Here is a 9,844-nt window from a genome sequence, read left to right as displayed (position 1 = left end):
CATTCCTTGCCTGGCTCACACCTTAAACCTGGTGGTGCAGTGCTTCCTGAAAAGTTATCCGGGGTTATCCGACCTGCTCCTCAAAGTGCGCGGACTTTACTCGCATATCCGCCGTTCGCCCGTACACTCCAGCCGTATGCAGACCTATCAGCGGTCTTTGAACCTTCCCCAGCATCGCCTAATCATAGACGTTGCAACAAGGTGGAACTCAACACTGCACATGCTTCAAAGACTGTGCGAACAGAGGCGTGCTGTTATGTATTTGTGGGAGGATACACATACACAGGCAGGCAGTAGGATGGCAGACATGGAGTTGCCAGGTGTGCAGTGGTCGAAGATACAAGACATGTGTCAAGTCCTTCAGTGTTATGAGGAATGCACACGGCTGGTTAGTGCAGACAACGCCATAATAAGCATGAGCATCCCCCTATTGCGTCTGCTGATGCAAAGTTTGACGCACATAAAGGAGCAGGCGTCTGCAGCAGAGGAAGAGGAAAGCCTTGATGACAGTCAGCCATTGTCTGGTCAGGGCAGTGTACAGGACGAGGTAGCGGGCGAACAGGAGGAGGAGGATGAGGAGGATGATGGGGATGAGTATTTTTTTAATGAGGAAGCTTTTCCGGGGCCACGGGAAATTGGTGGCGTGGCAAGGCTGGGTTCTGGTTTTTTGAGGGACACAAGTGACGTAGATTTGCCTGAAACAGCCCCTCAACCCAGCACAACCGCAGATTTGACAACTGGAACTTTGGCCCACATGGCGGATTATGCCTTACGTATCCTCAAAAGGGACACACGAATTACTAAAATGATGAACGATGACGATTACTGGTTGGCCTGCCTCCTTGATCCTCGCTATAAAGGCAAATTGCAAAATATTATGCCACATGAGAACTTGGAACTAATATTAGCAACCAAACAATCAACTCTTGTTGACCGTTTGCTTCAGGCATTCCCAGCACACAGCGACCGTGATCATTCTCACATGAGCTGCAGGGGCCAGCAGACCAGAGGTGTTAGAGGTGCAGAAATCAGAAGTGGCGTTTGACAGAGGGGTTTTCTGACCAGGTTGTGGAGTGATTTTGCTATGACCACAGACAGGACAGGTACTGCAGCATCAATTCAAAGTGACAGGAGACAACATTTGTCCAGTATGGTTGCTAACTATTTTTCATCCCTTATCGATGTTCTCCCTCAACCGTCATTCCCATTTGATTACTGGGCATCAAAATTAGACACCTGGCCAGAATTGGCAGAATATGCATTGCAGGAGCTTGCTTGCCCGGCAGCTAGTGTCCTATCAGAAAGAGTATTCAGTGCTGCAGGTTCAATATTAACCGAAAAAAGGACTCGTCTGGCTACCCAAAATGTTGATGATCTAACATTCATTAAAATGAACCACAACTGGATTTCAAATTCTTTTGCCCCACCTTGCCCGGCTGACACCTAGCTTTCCTATGAAAAGGTCTTGCTTGTGGACTACTCTGACTGACTTTTCCAATCGCGTAATTTGCAGCAGCTGATTGTCCAGCATACGACAAGTTTACACCTCCCTAAATGGCCAAAATCCCCCCCACGGGGCCATGGTCTCGCCACTTGGCGCATGCACCCGTGAGAGTGCCGTTTGTCTGAAGAGGTGGGTGTGCCCGCTTTTGGTCGACGGCACTGCCACTGGGTCCCTCATAGTACAATAAAGTGTCTCTGGCGGTGGTGGTGCGCACCCAACGTCAGACACACTGTTGTAACATGAGGGGCCCTGGGCCTGTACCGCCGGCCACAAGAGAGTTCCCCCCCCAGCTCAAACATTGCTCTACCACTTGCACAATCATCTCTCACAGTTCCACCAATGATTAGTCTATGCCCTGACATCATTCAATGCCTGGCACTGACAATACCAATGTGTTGACATGTATGATGGTACTTAACATAGTCAGGGGCAGTGTCCTATATTTACACCAGTAAATAATTAGCACCAAATTACTAGGTCTAAAACTCAGTAGAGGAGCCTGTTATGGCTGGCAATCAGGCAACACAGCGTGCAGTAATCAGCGCACATACAGAGATCTGGCAATAACCAAAAACAATAGGACGAGCTCTGAGACGTGGAATCTCTGTAGACTGCAGTACCTGATCTATCCTCACACAACTATAAGCAGCAGTGGATTGCGCCTATCACTACCTATGCAACTCGGCACTGCCTGAGGAGCTGACTAGCCTGAAGATAGAAATACAAGCCTGACTTACCTCAGAGAAATACCCCAAAGGAATAGGCAGCCCCCCACATATAATGACTGTTAGCAAGATGAAAAGACTAACGTAGGAATGAAATAGATTCAGCAAAGTGAGGCCCGATATTCTAGACAGAGCGAGGATAGCAAAGAGAACTATGCAGTCTACCAAAAACCCTAAAACGAAAACCACGCAAAGGGGCAAAAAGACCCACCGTGCCGAACTAACAGCACGGCGGTGCACCCCTTTGCTTCTCAGAGCTTCCAGCAAAAGATAATAGCAAGCTGGACAGAAAAAACAGAAAACAAACTAGAAGCACTTATCTAGCAGAGCAGCAGGCCCAAGGAAAGATGCAGTAGCTCAGATCCAACACTGGAACATTGACAAGGAGCAAGGAAGACAGACTCAGGTGGAGCTAAATAGCAAGGCAGCCAACGAGCTCACCAAAACACCTGAGGGAGGAAGCCCAGAGACTGCAATACCACTTGTGACCACAGAAGTGAACTCAGCCACAGAATTCACAACAGTACCCCCCCCTTGAGGAGGGGTCACCGAACCCTCACCAGAACCCCCAGGCCGACCAGGATGAGCCACATGAAAGGCACGAACAAGATCTGGGGCATGGACATCAGAGGCAAAAACCCAGGAATTATCTTCCTGAGCATAACCCTTCCACTTGACCAGATACTGGAGTTTCCGTCTAGAGACACGAGAATCCAAAATCTTCTCCACAATATACTCCAATTCCCCCTCCACCAAAACAGGGGCAGGAGGCTCCACAGATGGAACCATAGGTGCCACGTATCTCCTCAACAACGACCTATGGAATACATTATGTATGGAAAAGGAGTCTGGGAGGGTCAGACGAAAAGACACCGGATTGAGAATCTCAGAAATCCTATACGGACCAATAAAACGAGGTTTAAATTTAGGAGAGGAAACCTTCATAGGAATATGACGAGAAGATAACCAAACCAGATCCCCAACACGAAGTCGGGGTCCCACACGGCGTCTGCGATTAGCGAAAAGCTGAGCCTTCTCCTGGGACAAGGTCAAATTGTCCACTACCTGAGTCCAGATCTGCTGCAACCTGTCCACCACAGAATCCACACCAGGACAGTCCGAAGACTCAACCTGTCCTGAAGAGAAACGAGGATGGAACCCAGAATTGCAGAAAAATGGAGAGACCAAGGTAGCCGAGCTGACCCGATTATTAAGGGCGAACTCAGCCAACGGCAAAAATGACACCCAATCATCCTGGTCAGCGGAAACAAAACATCTCAGATATGTTTCCAAGGTCTGATTGGTTCGTTCGGTCTGGCCATTAGTCTGAGGATGGAAGGCCGAGGAGAAAGATAGGTCAATGCCCATCCTACCACAAAAGGCTCGCCAGAACCTCGAGACAAACTGGGAACCTCTGTCAGAAACAATATTCTCAGGAATGCCATGTAAACGAACCACATGCTGGAAGAACAAAGGCACCAAATCAGAGGAGGAAGGCAATTTAACCAAGGGCACCAGATGGACCATTTTAGAAAAGCGATCACAGACCACCCAAATGACCGACATTTTTTGAGAAACGGGAAGGTCAGAAATGAAATCCATCGAAATATGTGTCCAAGGCCTCTTCGGGACCGGCAAGGGCAAAAGCAACCCACTGGCACGTGAACAGCAGGGCTTAGCCCTAGCACAAATTCCACAGGACTGCACAAAAGCACGCACATCCCGTGACAGAGATGGCCACCAGAAGGATCTAGCAACCAACTCCCTGGTACCAAAGATTCCTGGATGACCGGCCAGCACCGAACAATGAAGTTCAGAGATAACTTTACTAGTCCACCTATCAGGGACGAACAGTTTCTCGGCCGGACAACGATCAGGTTTATTAGCCTGAAATTTCTGCAACACTCTCCGCAAATCAGGGGAGATGGCAGACACAATGACTCCTTCCTTGAGGATACTCGCCGGCTCAGATAACCCCGGAGAGTCGGGCACAAAACTCCTAGACAGAGCATCCGCCTTCACATTTTTAGAGCCCGGAAGGTATGAAATCACAAAATCAAAACGAGCAAAAAATAACGACCAACGGGCCTGTCTAGGATTCAAGCGCTTGGCAGACTCAAGATAAGTAAGGTTCTTATGATCAGTCAATACCACCACGCGATGCTTAGCACCCTCAAGCCAATGACGCCACTCCTCGAATGCCCACTTCATGGCCAGCAACTCTCGGTTGCCCACATCATAATTACGCTCAGCAGCAGAAAATTTCCTGGAAAAGAAAGCACATGGTTTGAACACTGAGCAACCAGAACCTCTCTGTGACAAAACCGCCCCTGCACCAATCTCAGAAGCATCAACCTCGACCTGGAACGGAAGAGAAACATCAGGTTGACACAACACAGGGGCACAGCAAAAACAACGCTTCAACTCCTGAAAAGCTTCCACGGCAGCAGAAGACCAATTAACCAAATCAGCACCCTTCTTGGTCAAATCGGTCAATGGTCTGGCAATGCTAGAAAAATTACAGATGAAGCGACGATAAAAATTAGCAAAGCCCAGGAATTTCTGCAGACTTTTTAGAGATGTCGGCTGAGTCCAATCCTGGATGGCCTGAACCTTAACCGGATCCATCTCGATAGTAGAAGGGGAAAAGATGAACCCCAAAAATGAAACTTTCTGCACACCGAAGAGACACTTTGATCCCTTCACGAACAAGGAATTAGCACGCAGTACCTGGAAAACCATTCTGACTTGCTTCACATGAGACTCCCAATCATCTGAGAAGATCAAAATGTCATCCAAGTAAACAATCAAGAATTTATCCAGATACTCACGGAAAATGTCATGCATAATAGACTGAAAAACAGATGGAGCATTGGCAAGTCCGAACGGCATCACCAGATACTCAAAATGACCCTCGGGCGTATTAAATGCCGTTTTCCATTCATCTCCCTGCCTGATTCTCACCAGATTATACGCACCACGAAGATCAATCTTAGTAAACCAACTAGCCCCCTTAATCCGAGCAAACAAGTCAGAAATCAATGGCAAGGGATACTGAAACTTAACAGTGATCTTATTAAGAAGGCGGTAATCAATACACGGTCTTAGCGAACCATCCTTCTTGGCTACAAAAAAGAACCCTGCTCCCAATGGTGACGACGATGGGCGAATATGTCCCTTCTCCAGGGACTCCTTCACATAACTGCGCATAGCGGTGTGTTCAGGTACGGACAAATTAAATAAACGACCCCTAGGGAATTTACTACCAGGAATCAAATCGATAGCACAATCACAATTCCTATGCGGAGGTAGGGCATCAGACTTGGACTCTTCAAATACATCCTGAAAGTCCGACAAGAACTCTGGGATGTCAGAAGGAATGGATGACGAAATAGACAAAAATGGAACATCACCATGTACTCCCTGACAACCCCAGCTGGTTACCGACATAGAGTTCCAATCCAATACTGGATTATGGGTTTGTAGCCATGGCAACCCCAACACGACCACATCATGCAAATTATGCAGTACCAGAAAGCGAATAACTTCCTGATGTGCAGGAGCCATGCACATGGTCAGCTGGGCCCAGTACTGAGGCTTATTCTTGGCCAAAGGTGTAGCATCAATTCCTCTCAACGGAATAGGACACCGCAAAGGCTCCAAGAAAAATCCACAACGTTTAGCATAATCCAAATCCATCAGATTCAGGGCAGCGCCTGAATCCACAAACGCCATGACAGAATACGATGACAAAGAGCACATTAAGGTAATGGACAAAAGGAATTTGGACTGTACAGTACCAATAACGGCAGAGCTATCGACCGCCTAGTGCGTTTAGGACAATTAGAAATAGCATGAGTAGAATCACCACAATAGAAACACAGTCTGTTCAGACGTCTGTGTTCTTGCCGTTCTACTTTAGTCATAGTCCTGTCGCACTGCATAGGCTCAGGTTTACTCTCAGACAATACCGCCAGATGGTGCACAGATTTACGCTCGCGCAAGCGACGACCGATCTGAATGGCCAAGGACATAGACTCATTCAAACCAGCAGGCATAGGAAATCCCACCATTACATCCTTAAGAGCTTCAGAGAGACCCTTTCTGAACAAAGCCGCTAGTGCAGATTCATTCCACAGAGTGAGTACTGACCACTTCCTAAATTTCTGACAATATACTTCTACATCATCCTGACCCTGGCATAAAGCCAGCAGATTTTTCTCAGCCTGATCCACTGAATTAGGCTCATCGTAAAGCAATCCCAGCGCCTGGAAAAATGCATCAACATTACTCAATGCAGAATCTCCTGGTGCAAGAGAAAACGCCCAGTCCTGTGGGTCGCCGCGCAAAAAAGAAATAATAATCAAAACCTGTTGAATAGGATTACCAGAAGAATGAGGTTTCAAGGCCAAAAATAGCTTACAATTATTTCTGAAGCTCAGGAACTTAGTTCTGTCACCAAAAAACAAATCAGGAATCGGAATTCTTGGTTCTAGCATCGATTTCTGATCAATAGTATCTTGAATCTTTTGTACATTTACAACGAGATTATCCATTGAGGAGCACAGAGCCTGAATATCCATGTCCACAGCTGTGTCCTGAAGCACTCTAATGTCTAGGGGAAAAAAAAGACTGAAGACAGAGCTAAGAAAAAAAAATGATGTCAGGATTTCTTTTTTCCCTCTATTGGGAATCATTGGTGTGGCTCCTTGTACTGTTATGGCTGGCAATCAGGCAACACAGCGTGCAGTAATCAGCGCACATACAGAGATCTGGCAATAACCAAAAACAATTGGACGAGCTCTGAGACGTGGAATCTCTGTAGACTGCAGTACCTGATCTATCCTCACACAACTATAAGCAGCAGTGGATTGCGCCTATCACTACCTATGCAACTCGGCACTGCCTGAGGAGCTGACTAGCCTGAAGATAGAAATACAAGCCTGACTTACCTCAGAGAAATACCCCAAAGGAATAGGCAGCCCCCCACATATAATGACTGTTAGCAAGATGAAAAGACTAACGTAGGAATGAAATAGATTCAGCAAAGTGAGGCCCGATATTCTAGACAGAGCGAGGATAGCAAAGAGAACTATGCAGTCTACCAAAAACCCTAAAACGAAAACCACGCAAAGGGGCAAAAAGACCCACCGTGCCGAACTAACAGCACGGCGGTACACCCCTTTGCTTCTCAGAGCTTCCAGCAAAAGTTAATAGCAAGCTGGACAGAAAAAACAGAAAACAAACTAGAAGCACTTATCTAGCAGAGCAGCAGGCCCAAGGAAAGATGCAGTAGCTCAGATCCAACACTGGAACATTGACAAGGAGCAAGGAAGACAGACTCAGGTGGAGCTAAATAGCAAGGCAGCCAACGAGCTCACCAAAACACCTGAGGGAGGAAGCCCAGAGACTGCAATACCACTTGTGACCACAGAAGTGAACTCAGCCACAGAATTCACAACAGGAGCCCACCCCTGTACCTAAGTATTTCACCCTTTTGTATTTTGGTTTTGTTGTAATGCGAGACATTAACATCTATTTATTTTTTTGGAGTACTAACTGGCAGACACTCATTACAATCGGCCTCCGCTGACAACACCAATGCTGCCTGCGTACCCCTGCAAGAGAATTGCAAGTGCCTACAGCCAAATTTTGTTATGTTAGGCCTACTACGCCTGTCTGTGGTCCCTCCTTCCACTAGTCCTCCAGTGACCTGTCTACTGCTGCCCGTGTACCCCTGGAACCAATTTAAAAGTGCCTACAGCCAAATTTTGTTATGTTAGGCCTACTACGCCTGTCTGCGGTCCCTCCTGCCACTAGTCCTCAAGTGACCTGTCTACTGCTGCCCGTGTACCCCTGGAACCAATTTAAAAGTGCCTACAGCCAAATTTTGTTATGTTAGGCCTACTACGCCTGTCTGCGGTCCCTCCTTCCACTAGTCCTCCAGTGACCTGTCTACTGTTGCCCGTTTACCCCTGGAACCAATTTAAAAGTGCCTACAGCCAAATTTTGTTATGTTAGGCCTACTACGCCTGTCTGCGGTCCCTCCTGCCACTAGTCCTCAAGTGACCTGTCTACTGCTGCCCGTGTACCCCTGGAACCAATTTAAAAGTGCCTACAGCCAAATTTTGTTATGTTAGGCCTACTACGCCTGTCTGCGGTCCCTCCTGCCACTAGTCCTCAAGTGACCTGTCTACTGCTGCCCGTGTACCCCTGGAACCAATTTAAAAGTGCCTACAGCTAAATTTTGTTATGTTAGGCCTACTACGCCTGTCTGCTGTCGCTCCTGCCACTAGTCCTCAAGTGACCTGTCTACTGCTGCCCGTGTACCCCTGGAACGAATTAAAAAGTGCCTACAGCCAAATTTTGTTATGTTAGGCCTACTACGCCTGTCTGCGGTCCCTCCTTCCACTAGTCCTCCAGTGACCTGTCTACTGCTGCCCGTGTACCCCTGGAACCAATTTAAAAGTGCCTACAGCCAAATTTTGTTATGTTAGGCCTACTATGCCTGTCTGCGGTCCCTCCTTCCACTAGTCCTCCAGTGACCGGTCTACTGCTGCCCGTGTACCCCTGGAACCAATTTAAAAGTGCCTACAGCCAAATTTTGTTATGTTAGGCCTACTACGCCTGTCTGCGGTCCCTCCTGCCACTAGTCCTCAAGTGACCTGTCTACTGCTGCCCGTGTACCCCTGGAACCAATTTAAAAGTGCCTACAGCCAAATTTTGTTATGTTAGGCCTACTACGCCTGTCTGCAGTCCCTCCTGCCACTAGTCCTCCAGTAACCTGTCTACTGCTGCCCGTGTACCCCTGGAACCAATTTAAAAGTGCCTACAGCCAAATTTTGTTATGTTAGGCCTACTACGCCTGTCTGCGGTCCCTCCTTCCACTAGTCCTCCACTGACCAGACCACTGCTGTTAGGAGTCGAGTTTCCTCTGCTGCTCCCATTCGGTATCGGCCGCAGTGGGCTCTGCTCAGCGGAGACATCGCTCCCAGCGTCTCGCTGGGGCTGATTCGGTGCATAGGGTCACTACTGCCTTTTCTGGCTTTCCTATGGTACCCTGCACTGATCTACGGCGAGCGAGCCTCTCTGGGACTAAGTCCTTGTTTACTCACACTGAGCATGCCCAGGGCAGGGTCTCCCATTGGAGGTCGAGGGCCACATGTTCGGTCACATGCTCAGGTGCTGCAGTACATTCCATTTGTCCTTCTGGAAGGTCCTGAAAGGGCAAAACATGCTCAGGTACTGCAGCACTTTCCATTGGTCCTTCTGGAAGGTCCTGAAAGGGCAAAAATTTCAGTAGCAGCTTCCTGTGCTGCAACTATGTAAACTGCGCATGACCGCACGGCCATGCGCTAGTATCGTATTATGCTATATGCTTTGCGCCAATGTGGTCATGTGTTTGAATGTGTTCAGGGACCCGGCTGAAATAAGCCCCTAGAATGCTGGCACCTCCGGCGAGGAGCTTGTGTTTAAGTGTGTTCAGGGACCCGGCTGAAATAAGCCCCTAGAATGCTGGCATCTCCGGCGAGGTGTTTTGTATGCATGCATGACCACTCACTGCTCACATCTGGGTAGTTGGCCTGTGACTCTGTGAAAGTCTAACAGGGCACAG

The sequence above is a fragment of the Ranitomeya imitator genome, chromosome 4, assembly GCF_032444005.1.
Source record: "Ranitomeya imitator isolate aRanImi1 chromosome 4, aRanImi1.pri, whole genome shotgun sequence".
Taxonomy (NCBI): Eukaryota; Metazoa; Chordata; class Amphibia; order Anura; family Dendrobatidae; genus Ranitomeya; species Ranitomeya imitator.
The sequence above is the reverse complement of the archived record's forward strand: the minus strand, read 5'-3'. Positions refer to the sequence as shown.